The sequence below is a fragment of the Petromyzon marinus genome, chromosome 85 (assembly GCF_048934315.1).
Source record: "Petromyzon marinus isolate PM22_M1 ecotype Great Lakes invasive population chromosome 85, UKy_Petmar_22M1.pri1.0, whole genome shotgun sequence".
In the NCBI taxonomy this organism is placed as follows: domain Eukaryota; kingdom Metazoa; phylum Chordata; class Hyperoartia; order Petromyzontiformes; family Petromyzontidae; genus Petromyzon; species Petromyzon marinus.
In genome coordinates, this window is record NC_133750.1 from 2213569 (window position 1) to 2227781 (window position 14213).

At 42.0% G+C, this 14213-nt stretch overlaps 1 long non-coding RNA gene across 3 annotated transcripts in view; it reads left to right on the forward strand.

Annotated features, from left to right (window-relative positions):
- LOC116936921 (uncharacterized) overlaps positions 1 to 14213 on the forward strand; it is a 30715-nt gene that overhangs the window by 5129 nt on the left and 11373 nt on the right. The window contains exons 2-4 of one of the 3 annotated variants that reach the window (XR_012931390.1): positions 7271 to 7404; positions 10493 to 10626; positions 13508 to 13641. This is a non-coding gene — a long non-coding RNA (uncharacterized LOC116936921). Of the gene's footprint in view, positions 1 to 7016; positions 7405 to 10492; positions 10627 to 13507; positions 13642 to 14213 lie in introns of those variants that run through there. The other 2 variants (XR_012931389.1, XR_012931388.1) reach the window with 2 other exon arrangements.

Consider the following 14213-nt stretch of genomic DNA (forward strand, 5'->3'; position numbering starts at 1 on the left):
ATACAGACATACAACGCAGTGTACATACACAGCAGTGTAGGAACACAAGGATTGCGTTCCACTGCGAACACGCACGATTGTGCCTGCATACATACACATACGTATACGTTCTTTTATCATCAGAAGTAGAGCCACTCCATGTTGTTTGGCATTCCCCTATCACGATTAAAGTTCTGTATTAACAACCTTCAACTTCATCGGCGTTCCCGGTCGGTAACGCTGTGGTGGATAAGAGAAATGTCCTTGAGGGAAGTCTCGTGGCCACCACAGCGGCCCACGAGGTCTCTGGACGGGTGCGAGGTGCTGGTAGCCCTCCATATTCAATGCAATTACTGTTACAAAAACAAGTCCAATATTTAAAAAACCGTCCAAAATAATGAACACAAACACAAGAATATACATACACACTGAAGACTAAATATTTATGATTGATTTTGTTGCGGTACGTTATGTTAAACCACGCTTACAAGCTAAACCATTCAGATGATTACTTAAAGTTTATGACTTCAATAGGAACATAGCAACCTCGTTTTCCAGAAACACCCCGCTCAACACGAGTGTCCTTAAATATATTTATGAAACAAAGTCAGTACAGTGTAAATTTGCACCTCTTTGTCCAAATCAAACTCGACGTCTTCATTTTGATTCTTTAGACTGTATGTCACTGTTAAATCCTCTAAACTGCTGCAAGTTTAGAGGACATAGCCGGGTGAATATTAGCAAATTAACAGGAAGCACAGAATTATGCATGGAGATGTACATTTTATTCAAACGGAAGCGTACAGTTATGCAGTAGGATGTACATACATATTAAGATTTAAGTACAATGGCCAGATTAGCTAAGCTAGGTTGATTGATCTGCGGATTGTTAATGTAAAAATTAACAATTGAATGCAAAGTCCATGATAGGCCAAATCGAGAACAAAGGATTTGGATGCTAGAGGGAAGTAATAAGGGGCTTAAAATCAGACCTCAAGATCATTTGGAGAGGAAATTTACTGAGGATAGACGCTCGACTCATCGCTCTGCAGATTACCCTTTTCCTGCGAGACTCAGCCTGGCGAGCACGATTGCTTGGCGACTGGTTGGCGACTTTGCTTCGGGAGAGTTCGTGGCGATCTCTTCAGACGTGTTACAGGGTCATCGATACACCGTGCATCAACAACTAAGTGTCGTTGTTAGTTGATAACCTGGTAATCGCGTGTGTAGTCTGTCTTACGGGGCTTTACTGTGTCTCGGTTGGACGTTCGTGAGAGTTTGCTTGTTGGCGATTTGAGCCACGCAGCTTAGAGCGCCGTTAACTCTCAACAACACCCGCGACTGTTACTCTGCTCTGTAGAATCAGTCACATGGAGCAGATGAACTCTCCACATTGCCACACACACGGGCGAGAAGCCGTTCAATTGCTCTGTGTGTGGGAAGGCTTTTGCATGGAAATCAGCTCTTTTCAGACACCAGAAAACACACTCGGGTGAGAAGCCGTTCAATTGCTCTGTTTGTGGGAAGGCATTTGCGGAGAAAACAACTCTTAACAGACACCAGAAAACACACACGGGCGAGAAGCCATTCAATTGCTCTTTGTGTGGGAAGGAATTTTTACGGAAATCAAATCTTAACTCTCACAATAAAACACACTCGGGTGAGAAGCCATTCAAATGCTCTGTGTGTGGGAAGGAATTTTTACGGAAATCAAATCTTCACAGTCACCAAAAAAACCATAGAGGCGAGAAGCCATTCCATTGCCCTGTGTGTGTGAAGGCATTTTCACGGAAATCAACTCTTAACAAACACCAGAAAACACACACGGGCGAGAAGCCATTCAATTGTTCTCCGTTAGAGAGGACACGGTCATCACCCCGAAACAAGCATGCGAATAACCGCAATGAGAGGGAAGTGAAATCAAAAGGTGAAATGCAAAGTCCTGCAGTGAGTCCTGAACAAAATGAATCTTTCGACCCTATACAGGTGAATCCTCAGAGATGCCTGGATGTAGTGGATGTAATGACTCCTGGCAACAATTCCTCTTTCGACCAAATGCAGTTGGATCCTGAGAGATTGCTGGATGTAATGAGCCCTGACGACAATTCCTCTTTCGACCCCATGCAGGTGGATACTGAGAAATGGCTGCTGGAGTGGCTGGAGGGTCAACGTATTGAGTACTTCTGTTAACTCTTGAAGTCCTGGAATGTGCATGTTTGTGTCTCAGTTATATCAATTAATAAGGTTCAAATGATTACTTCCGTACACTAAGCTCGAGTGATGTTGTGAATGCTTTCTGATGTGTTCGGAAAAAAAGTATGCCTTTAAAGTTGCAGAAGTGTTCACTTAGTTGAGGATGACAACAATTTTATTCTTCGATAGATGCATTGCTTCGTCTGGTGGTTGTATCATCGGCACTGTTAAATGTGTGGTGTTTATGGTAGAAGGTGCCACGTGTTGTCATCTTCTCACAGCTACTTGTGTGTTGAAGTTCATTCTAGACTTCGTCACGTTAAGGTGGTGCTTTGTAGTCATATCGGATTACTTGCTGATGTGGTGTGATCCACAGTGGTTGTGAGGTGGTCCAATTCTTGATTTTACTCTCGTGACTAAGTGGTCTTGTTGAGCTAAAGTTGTAGAAAGACTGTGACCATAACGTTGCCCTGTATTTTAAACAATTTCTTTAATTTTCAATATTGTTTAATGAAACAAAAACTACTTCAAAGTGTCGGTTTCAGAATGTGCGTTCGTTGTTCCTATGTTTGATGGCTTGGGCTTGTGGACGAATGGCTTCAGTCGATAAGGACGTCAATTGGGAAGGATTAAGACGTTCACGTGTTTGATTTTTTGAATATTTTATTACTGTTGAATTAATGAAAGTGAAATAATTTTCCTAGTTCCTTAACTGTTTGAAAAAGCGAATTAATAAATATTTTGATGCGAGTTTTAACGTTGAGATTGTTGCAGATTAATAAAGACCTGATTTGTTTTTTTAAAGATGACTGATCGTACATTATTGCTACCATTTCCTTCCTTTAAAAAGAACATGGACGAGTAGACATGCACACACGAGTGTGCATCCTAACACGACTGTTTATAATTATATACAGCGTTGTGCATTCACACACGAGTGTGCATATACAGGGGTGCACATACATACAGACACACAACGCAGTGTACATACACAGCAGTGTAGGAACAGAAGGATTGCGTTCCACTGCGAACACGCACGATTGTGCCTGCATACATACACACACATACGTATACGTTTTTTATCATCAGAAGTAGAGCCACTCCATGTTGTTTGGCATTCCCCTATCACGATTAAAGTTCTGTATTAACAACCTTCAACTTCATCGGCGTTCCCGGTCGGTAACGCTGTGGTGGATAAGAGAAATGTCCTTGAGGGAAGTCTCGTGGCCACCACAGCGGCCCACGAGGTCTCTGGACGGGTGCGAGGTGCTGGTAGCCCTCCATATTCAATGCAATTACTGTTACAAAAACAAGTCCAATATTTTAAAAACCGTCCAAAATAATGAACACAAACACAAGAATATACATACACACTGAAGACTAAATATTTATGATTGATTTTGTTGCGGTACGTTATGTTAAACCACGCTTACAAGCTAAACCATTCAGATGATTACTCAAAGTTTATGACTTCAATAGGAACATAGCAACCTCGTTTTCCAGAAACACCCCGCTCAACACGAGTGTCCTTAAATATATTTATGAAACAAAGTCAGTACAGTGTAAATTTGCACCTCTTTGTCCAAATCAAACTCGACGTCTTCATTTTGATTCTTTAGACTGTATGTCACTGTTAAATCCTCTAAACTGCTGCAAGTTTAGAGGACATAGCCGGGTGAATATTAGCAAATTAACAGGAAGCACAGAATTATGCATGGAGATGTACATTTTATTCAAACGGAAGCGTACAGTTATGCAGTAGGATGTACATACATATTAAGATTTAAGTACAATGGCCAGATTAGCTAAGCTAGGTTGATTGATCTGCGGATTGTTAATGTAAAAATTAACAATTGAATGCAAAGTCCATGATAGGCCAAGTCGAGAACAAAGGATTTGGATGCTAGAGGGAAGTTATAAGGGGCTTAAAATCAGACCTCAAGATCATTTGGAGAGGAAATTTACTGAGGATAGACGCTCGACTCATCGCTCTGCAGATTACCCTTTTCCTGCGAGACTCAGCCTGGCGAGCACGATTGCTTGGCGACTGGTTGGCGACTTTGCTTCGGGAGAGTTCGTGGCGATCTCTTCAGACGTGTTACAGGGTCATCGATACACCGTGCATCAACAACTAAGTGTCGTTGTTAGTTGATAACCTGGTAATCGCGTGTGTAGTCTGTCTTACGGGGCTTTACTGTGTCTCGGTTGGACGTTCGTGAGAGTTTGCTTGTTGGCGATTTGAGCCACGCAGCTTAGAGCGCCGTTAACTCTCAACAACACCCGCGACTGTTACTCTGCTCTGTAGAATCAGTCACATGGAGCAGATGAACTCTCCACAGTGCCACACACACACGGGCGAGAAGCCGTTCAATTGCTCTGTGTGTGGGAAGGCTTTTTCATGGAAATCAGCTCTTTTCAGACACCAGAAAACACACTCGGGTGAGAAGCCGTTCAATTGCTCTGTTTGTGGGAAGGCATTTGCGGAGAAAACAACTCTTAACAGACACCAGAAAACACACACGGGCGAGAAGCCATTCAATTGCTCTTTGTGTGGGAAGGAATTTTTACGGAAATCAAATCTTAACTCTCACAATAAAACACACTCGGGTGAGAAGCCATTCAAATGCTCTGTGTGTGGGAAGGAATTTTTACGGAAATCAAATCTTCACAGTCACCAAAAAAACCATAGAGGCGAGAAGCCATTCCATTGCCCTGTGTGTGAAGGCATTTTCACGGAAATCAACTCTTAACAAACACCAGAAAACACACACGGGCGAGAAGCCATTCAATTGTTCTCCGTTAGAGAGGACACGGTCATCACCCCGAAAAAAGCATGCGAATAACCGCAATGAGAGGGAAGTGAAATCAAAAGGTGAAATGCAAAGTCCTGCAGTGAGTCCTGAACAAAATGAATCTTTCGACCCTATACAGGTGAATCCTCAGAGATGCCTGGATGTAGTGGATGTAATGACTCCTGGCAACAATTCCTCTTTCGACCAAATGCAGTTGGATCCTGAGAGATTGCTGGATGTAATGAGCCCTGACGACAATTCCTCTTTCGACCCCATGCAGGTGGATACTGAGAAATGGCTGCTGGAGTGGCTGGAGGGTCAACGTATTGAGTACTTCTGTTAACTCTTGAAGTCCTGGAATGTGCATGTTTGTGTCTCAGTTATATCAATTAATAAGGTTCAAATGATTACTTCCGTACACTAAGCTCGAGTGATGTTGTGAATGCTTTCTGATGTGTTCGGAAAAAAAGTATGCCTTTAAAGTTGCAGAAGTGTTCACTTAGTTGAGGATGACAACAATTTTATTCTTCGATAGATGCATTGCTTCGTCTGGTGGTTGTATCATCGGCACTGTTAAATGTGTGGTGTTTATGGTAGAAGGTGCCACGTGTTGTCATCTTCTCACAGCTACTTGTGTGTTGAAGTTCATTCTAGACTTCGTCACGTTAAGGTGGTGCTTTGTAGTCATATCGGATTACTTGCTGATGTGGTGTGATCCACAGTGGTTGTGAGGTGGTCCAATTCCTGATTTTACTCTCGTGACTAAGTGGTCTTGTTGAGCTAAAGTTGTAGAAAGACTGTGACCATAACGTTGCCCTGTATTTTAAACAATTTCTTTAATTTTCAATATTGTTTAATGAAACAAAAACTACTTCAAAGTGTCGGTTTCAGAATGTGCGTTCGTTGTTCCTATGTTTGATGGCTTGGGCTTGTGGACGAATGGCTTCAGTCGATAAGGACGTCAATTGGGAAGGATTAAGACGTTCACGTGTTTGATTTTTTGAATATTTTATTACTGTTGAATTAATGAAAGTGAAATAATTTTCCTAGTTCCTTAACTGTTTGAAAAAGCGAATTAATAAATATTTTGATGCGAGTTTTAACGTTGAGATTGTTGCAGATTAATAAAGACCTGATTTGTTTTTTTAAAGATGACTGATCGTACATTATTGCTACCATTTCCTTCCTTTAAAAAGAACATGGACGAGTAGACATGCACACACGAGTGTGCATCCTAACACGACTGTTTATAATTATATACAGCGTTGTGCATTCACACACGAGTGTGCATATACAGGGGTGCACATACATACAGACACACAACGCAGTGTACATACACAGCAGTGTAGGAACAGAAGGATTGCGTTCCACTGCGAACACGCACGATTGTGCCTGCATACATACACACACATACGTATACGTTTTTTTATCATCAGAAGTAGAGCCACTCCATGTTGTTTGGCATTCCCCTATCACGATTAAAGTTCTGTATTAACAACCTTCAACTTCATCGGCGTTCCCGGTCGGTAACGATGTGGTGGATAAGAGAAATGTCCTTGAGGGAAGTCTCGTGGCCACCACAGCGGCCCACGAGGTCTCTGGACGGGTGCGAGGTGCTGGTAGCCCTCCATATTCAATGCAATTACTGTTACAAAAACAAGTCCAATATTTTAAAAACCGTCCAAAATAATGAACACAAACACAAGAATATACATACACACTGAAGACTAAATATTGATGATTGATTTTGACGCGGTACGTTATATTAAACCACGCTTACAATCTAAACCATTCAGATGATTACTCAAAGTTTATAACGGAAATTAGAACATAACATCCTCGTTTTCTAGAAAAACCCCGCTCAACACGAGTTTCCTTAAATATATTCATGAAACCAAGTCAGTACAGTGTAAATTTGCACCTCTTAGTCCAAATAAAACTCTTTATGTTGATAATTCAGACTGTGTATCGCTTTTAAATCCTGAAAATCTTGAAACAGTGTAGGAAGCACAGAATAATGCTTGGAGATGTACATCTTTATTCAAACGGAAGTGTACAATTATGCAGTGGGATGTACATACTTATTAAGGATTAAGTACAATGTGCCAGATAAGCTAAGCTACGTTGATTGATATGCGGATTGTTAATGTAAAAATTAACAATTGAATGCAAAGTCCATGATATGCCAAGTCGAGAACAAAGGATTTGGATGCTAGAGGGGAGTTATAAGGGGCTTAAAATCAGACCTCAAGACCATTTGGAGAGGAATTTTACTGAGGATAGACGCTCGACTCATCGCTCTGCAGATTTCCCTTCTCCTGCGAGACCCAGACTGGTGAGCACGATTGCTTGGCGACTGGTTGGCGACGTTGCTTCGGAAGAGTTCGTGGCGATCTCTTCAGACGGGTTACAGGATCATTGATACACCGTGCATCAACAAGTAAGTGTCTTTGTTAGTGGATAACCTGGTAATTGCGTGTGTAGTCCGTCTTACGGGGCGTTACTGTGTCTCGGTTGGACGTTCGTGAGAGTTTGCTTTTTGGCGATTTGAGCCACGCAGCTTAGAGGGCGCCGTTAACTCTCAACAACACCCGCGACTGTTACTCTGCTCTGAAGAATCAGTCACATGGAACAGATGAACTCTCCACATTGCCACGCACACACGGACGAGAAGCCGTTCAATTGCTCTGTGTGTGGGAAGGCTTTTGCATGGAAATCAGCTCGTTTCAGACACCAGAAAACACACTCGGGTGAGAAGCCGTTCAATTGCTCGGTGTGTGGGAAGGCATTTGCACAGAAATCAAATCTTAACACTCACAAGAAAATACACACTACTGAGAAGCCATTCAAGTGCTCTGTGTGTGGGAAGGCATTTGCACAGAAATCAAATCTTAACACTCACCAGAAAACACACACGGGCGAGAAGCCATTCAATTGTTCTGTTTGTGGGAAGGCATTTGCAGAGAAATCATCTCTTAACAGACACCAGAAAACACACACGGGCGAGAAGCCATTCAATTGTTCTCCGTTAGAGAGGGCACGGTCATCACCCCGAAACATGCATGCGAATAACCGCAATGAGAGGGAAGTGAAATCAAAAGGTGAAATGCAAAGTCCTGCAGTGAGTCCTGATCAAAATGAATCTTTCGACCCTATACAGGTGAATCCTCAGAGATGCCTGGATGTAGTGGATGCAATGACTCCTGGCAACAATTCCTCTTTCGACCTCATGCAGTTGGATCCTGAGAGATTGCTGGATGTAATGAGCCCTGACGACAATTCCTCTTTCGACCCCATGCAGGTGGATACTGAGAAATGGCTGCTGGAGTGGCTGGAGGGTCAAAGTATTGAGTACTTCTGTTAACTCTTGAAGTCCTGGAATGTGCATGTTTGTGTCTCAGTTATATCAATTAATAAGGTTCAAATGATTACTTCCGTACACTAAGCTCGAGTGATGTTGTGGATGCTTGCTGATGTGTTCGGAAAAAAGTATGCCTTTAAAGTTGCAGAAGTGTTCACTTAGTTGAGGATGACAACAATTTTATTCTTCGATAGATGCATTGCTTCGTCTGGTGGTTGTATCATCGGCACTGTTAAATGTGTGGTGTTTATGGTAGAAGGTGCCACGTGTTGTCATCTTCTCACAGCTACTTGAGTTTTGAAGTTCCTTCTAGACTTCGTCACGTTAAGGTGGTGCTTTGTAGTCATATCGGATTACTTGTTGATGTGGTGTGATCCACAGTGGTTGTGAGGTAGTCCAATTCCTGATTTTACTGTCGTGACTAAGTGGTCTTGTTGAGCTAAACTCTTTGGTTCTATTGGGTAAAGTCAGCGCTGCAGGTCCTCCAGACAGTCTCGTCCCTTCACCTGATGAAGGCCGCTTGTGTTGTGGCAGAAACGTCGTAATTTTTGTTATTTTATTTTTTCCTACGTGACTTTGCTAAATTGAACCAAAGAGGATGGATCCTTGCAGTCACGAAAGCTTTAAATCTAGAATTGTTGAGCTAAAGTTGGGGAAAGACTGTGATCATAACGTTGCCCTATATTTTAAACATTTTTCCTTAATTTTCTTCATTATTTGATTAAAAAAAACTACTTGAAAGTGTCGGTTTCAGAATGTGCGTTCGTTGTTCCTATGTTTGATGGCTTGGACTTGTGGACGAATGGCTTCAGTCGAAAAGAACGTCAATTGGGAAGGATTAAGACGTTCACGTGTTTGATTTTTTGAATATTTTATTACTGTTGAATTAATGAAAGTGAAATAATTTTCCTAGTTCCTTAACTGTTTGAAAAAGCGAATTAATAAATATTTTGATGCGAGTTTTAACGTTGAGATTGTTGCAGATTAATAAAGACCTGATTTGTTTTTTTAAAGATGACTGATCGTACATTATTGCTACCATTTCCTTCCTTTAAAAAGAACATGGACGAGTAGACATGCACACACGAGTGTGCATCCTAACACGACTGTTTATAATTATATACAGCGGTGTGCATTCACACACGAGTGTGCATATACAGGGGTGCACATACATACAGACATACAACGCAGTGTACATACACAGCAGTGTAGGAACACAAGGATTGCGTTCTACTGCGAACACGCACGATTGTGCCTGCATACATACACACACATACGTATACGTTTTTTATCATCAGAAGTAGAGCCACTCCATGTTGTTTGGCATTCCCCTATCACGATTAAAGTTCTGTATTAACAACCTTCAACTTCATAGGCGTTCCCGGTCGGAAACGCTGTGGTGGATAAGAGCAATGTCCTTGAGGGAAGTCTCGTGGCCACCACAGCGGCCCACGAGGTCTCTGGACGGGTGCGAGGTTGCTGGTAACACTTCCATATTCAATGCAATTACCAAAACAAAAAACGTCCAAAATAAAACACGTGCATAAATATTGAACACATACACAAGAGTATACATACACACTGAAGACTAAATATGCATGATTGACTTTTTTGCGGTACGTTATGTTAAACCACGCTTACAAGCTAAACCATTCAGATGATTACTCAAAGTTTATAACGGAAATTAGAACATAACATCCTCGTTTTCTAGAAAAACCCCGCTCAACACGAGTTTCCTTAAATATATTCATGAAACCAAGTCAGTACAGTGTAAATTTGCACCTCTTAGTCCAAATAAAACTCTTTATGTTGATAATTCAGACTGTGTATCGCTTTTAAATCCTGAAAATCTTGAAACAGTGTAGGAAGCACAGAATAATGCTTGGAGATGTACATCTTTATTCAAACGGAAGTGTACAATTATGCAGTGGGATGTACATACTTATTAAGGATTAAGTACAATGTGCCAGATAAGCTAAGCTACGTTGATTGATATGCGGATTGTTAATGTAAAAATTAACAATTGAATGCAAAGTCCATGATAGGCCAAGTCGAGAACAAAGGATTTGGATGCTAGAGGGGAGTTATAAGGGGCTTAAAATCAGACCTCAAGACCATTTGGAGAGGAATTTTACTGAGGATAGACGCTCGACTCATCGCTCTGCAGATTTCCCTTCTCCTGCGAGACCCAGACTGGTGAGCACGATTGCTTGGCGACTGGTTGGCGACGTTGCTTCGGAAGAGTTCGTGGCGATCTCTTCAGACGGGTTACAGGATCATTGATACACCGTGCATCAACAAGTAAGTGTCTTTGTTAGTGGATAACCTGGTAATTGCGTGTGTAGTCCGTCTTACGGGGCGTTACTGTGTCTCGGTTGGACGTTCGTGAGAGTTTGCTTTTTGGCGATTTGAGCCACGCAGCTTAGAGGGCGCCGTTAACTCTCAACAACACCCGCGACTGTTACTCTGCTCTGAAGAATCAGTCACATGGAACAGATGAACTCTCCACATTGCCACGCACACACGGACGAGAAGCCGTTCAATTGCTCTGTGTGTGGGAAGGCTTTTGCATGGAAATCAGCTCGTTTCAGACACCAGAAAACACACTCGGGTGAGAAGCCGTTCAATTGCTCGGTGTGTGGGAAGGCATTTGCACAGAAATCAAATCTTAACACTCACAAGAAAATACACACTGGTGAGAAGCCATTCAAGTGCTCTGTGTGTGGGAAGGCATTTGCACAGAAATCAAATCTTAACACTCACCAGAAAACACACACGGGCGAGAAGCCATTCAATTGTTCTGTTTGTGGGAAGGCATTTGCAGAGAAATCATCTCTTAACAGACACCAGAAAACACACACGGGCGAGAAGCCATTCAATTGTTCTCCGTTAGAGAGGGCACGGTCATCACCCCGAAACAAGCATGCGAATAACCGCAATGAGAAGGAAGTGAAATCAAAAGGTGAAATGCAAAGTCCTGCAGTGAGTCCTGATCAAAATGAATCTTTCGACCCTATACAGGTGAATCCTCAGAGATGCCTGGATGTAGTGGATGCAATGACTCCTGGCAACAATTCCTCTTTCGACCTCATGCAGTTGGATCCTGAGAGATTGCTGGATGTAATGAGCCCTGACGACAATTCCTCTTTCGACCCCATGCAGGTGGATACTGAGAAATGGCTGCTGGAGTGGCTGGAGGGTCAACGTATTGAGTACTTCTGTTAACTCTTGAAGTCCTGGAATGTGCATGTTTGTGTCAGTTATATCAATTAATAAGGTTCAAATGATTACTTCCGTACACTAAGCTCGAGTGATGTTGTGAATGCTTTCTGATGTGTTCGGAAAAAAAGTATGCCTTTAAAGTTGCAGAAGTGTTCACTTAGTTGAAGATGACAACAATTTTATTCTTCGATAGATGCATTGCTTCGTCTGGTGGTTGTATCATCGGCACTGTTAAATGTGTGGTGTTTATGGTAGAAGGTGCCACGTGTTGTCATCTTCTCACAGCTACTTGTGTGTTGAAGTTCATTCTAGACTTCGTCACGTTAAGGTGGTGCTTTGTAGTCATATCGGATTACTTGCTGATGTGGTGTGATCCACAGTGGTTGTGAGGTGGTCCAATTCCTGATTTTACTCTCGTGACTAAGTGGTCTTGTTGAGCTAAAGTTGGAGAAAGACTGTGACCATAACGTTGCCCTTTATTTTAAACAATTTCTTTAATTTTCAATATTGTTTAATGAAACAAAAACTACTTCAAAGTGTCGGTTTCAGAATGTGCGTTCGTGGTTCCTATGTTTGATGGCTTGGGCTTGTGGACGAATGGCTTCAGTCGATAAGGACGTCAATTGGGAAGGATTAAGACGTTCACGTGTTTGATTTTTTGAATATTTTATTACTGTTGAATTAATGAAAGTGAAATAATTTTCCTAGTTCCTTAACTGTTTGAAAAAGCGAATTAATAAATATTTTGATGCGAGTTTTAACGTTGAGATTGTTGCAGATTAATAAAGACCTGATTTGTTTTTTTTAAAGATGACTGATCGTACATTATTGCTACCATTTCCTTCCTTTAAAAAGAACATGGACGAGTAGACATGCACACACGAGTGTGCATCCTAACACGACTGTTTATAATTATATACAGCGTTGTGCATTCACACACGAGTGTGCATATACAGGGGTGCACATACATACAGACATACAACGCAGTGTACATACACAGCAGTGTAGGAACACAAGGATTGCGTTCCACTGCGAACACGCACGATTGTGCCTGCATACATACACATACGTATACGTTCTTTTATCATCAGAAGTAGAGCCACTCCATGTTGTTTGGCATTCTCCTATCACGATTGAAGTTCTGTATTAACAACCTTCAACTTCATAGGCGTTCCCGGTCGGAAACGCTGTGGTGGATAAGAGAAATGTCCTTGAGGGAAGTCTCGTGGCCACCACAGCGGCCCACGAGGTCTCTGGACGGGTGCGAGGTTGCTGGTAACACTTCCATATTCAATGCAATTACCAAAACAAAAAACGTCCAAAATAAAACACGTGCATAAATATTGAACACATACACAAGAGTATACATACACACTGAAGACTAAATATGCATGATTGACTTTTTTGCGGTACGTTATGTTAAACCACGCTTACAAGCTAAACCATTCAGATGATTACTCAAAGTTTATAACGGAAATTAGAACATAACATCCTCGTTTTCTAGAAAAACCCCGCTCAACACGAGTTTCCTTAAATATATTCATGAAACCAAGTCAGTACAGTGTAAATTTGCACCTCTTAGTCCAAATAAAACTCTTTATGTTGATAATTCAGACTGTGTATCGCTTTTAAATCCTGAAAATCTTGAAACAGTGTAGGAAGCACAGAATAATGCTTGGAGATGTACATCTTTATTCAAACGGAAGTGTACAATTATGCAGTGGGATGTACATACTTATTAAGGATTAAGTACAATGTGCCAGATAAGCTAAGCTACGTTGATTGATATGCGGATTGTTAATGTAAAAATTAACAATTGAATGCAAAGTCCATGATAGGCCAAGTCGAGAACAAAGGATTTGGATGCTAGAGGGGAGTTATAAGGGGCTTAAAATCAGACCTCAAGACCATTTGGAGAGGAATTTTACTGAGGATAGACGCTCGACTCATCGCTCTGCAGATTTCCCTTCTCCTGCGAGACCCAGACTGGTGAGCACGATTGCTTGGCGACTGGTTGGCGACGTTGCTTCGGAAGAGTTCGTGGCGATCTCTTCAGACGGGTTACAGGATCATTGATACACCGTGCATCAACAAGTAAGTGTCTTTGTTAGTGGATAACCTGGTAATTGCGTGTGTAGTCCGTCTTACGGGGCGTTACTGTGTCTCGGTTGGACGTTCGTGAGAGTTTGCTTGTTGGCGATTTGAGCCACGCAGCTTAGAGGGCGCCGTTAACTCTCAACAACACCCGCGACTGTTACTCTGCTCTGTAGAATCAGTCACATGGAGCAGATGAACTCTCCACAGTGCCACACACACACGGGCGAGATGCCGTTCAATTGCTCTGTGTGTGTGAAGGCATTTTCACGGAAATCAACTCTTAACAAACACCAGAAAACACACACGGGCGAGAAGCCATTCAATTGTTCTCCGTTAGAGAGGACACGGTCATCACCCCGAGAAAAGCATGCGAATAACCGCAATGAGAGGGAAGTGAAATCAAAAGGTGAAATGCAAAGTCCTGCAGTGAGTCCTGAACAAAATGAATCTTTCGACCCTATACAGGTGAATCCTCAGAGATGCCTGGATGTAGTGGATGTAATGACTCCTGGCAACAATTCCTCTTTCGACCTAATGCAGTTGGATCCTGAGAGATTGCTGGATGTAAT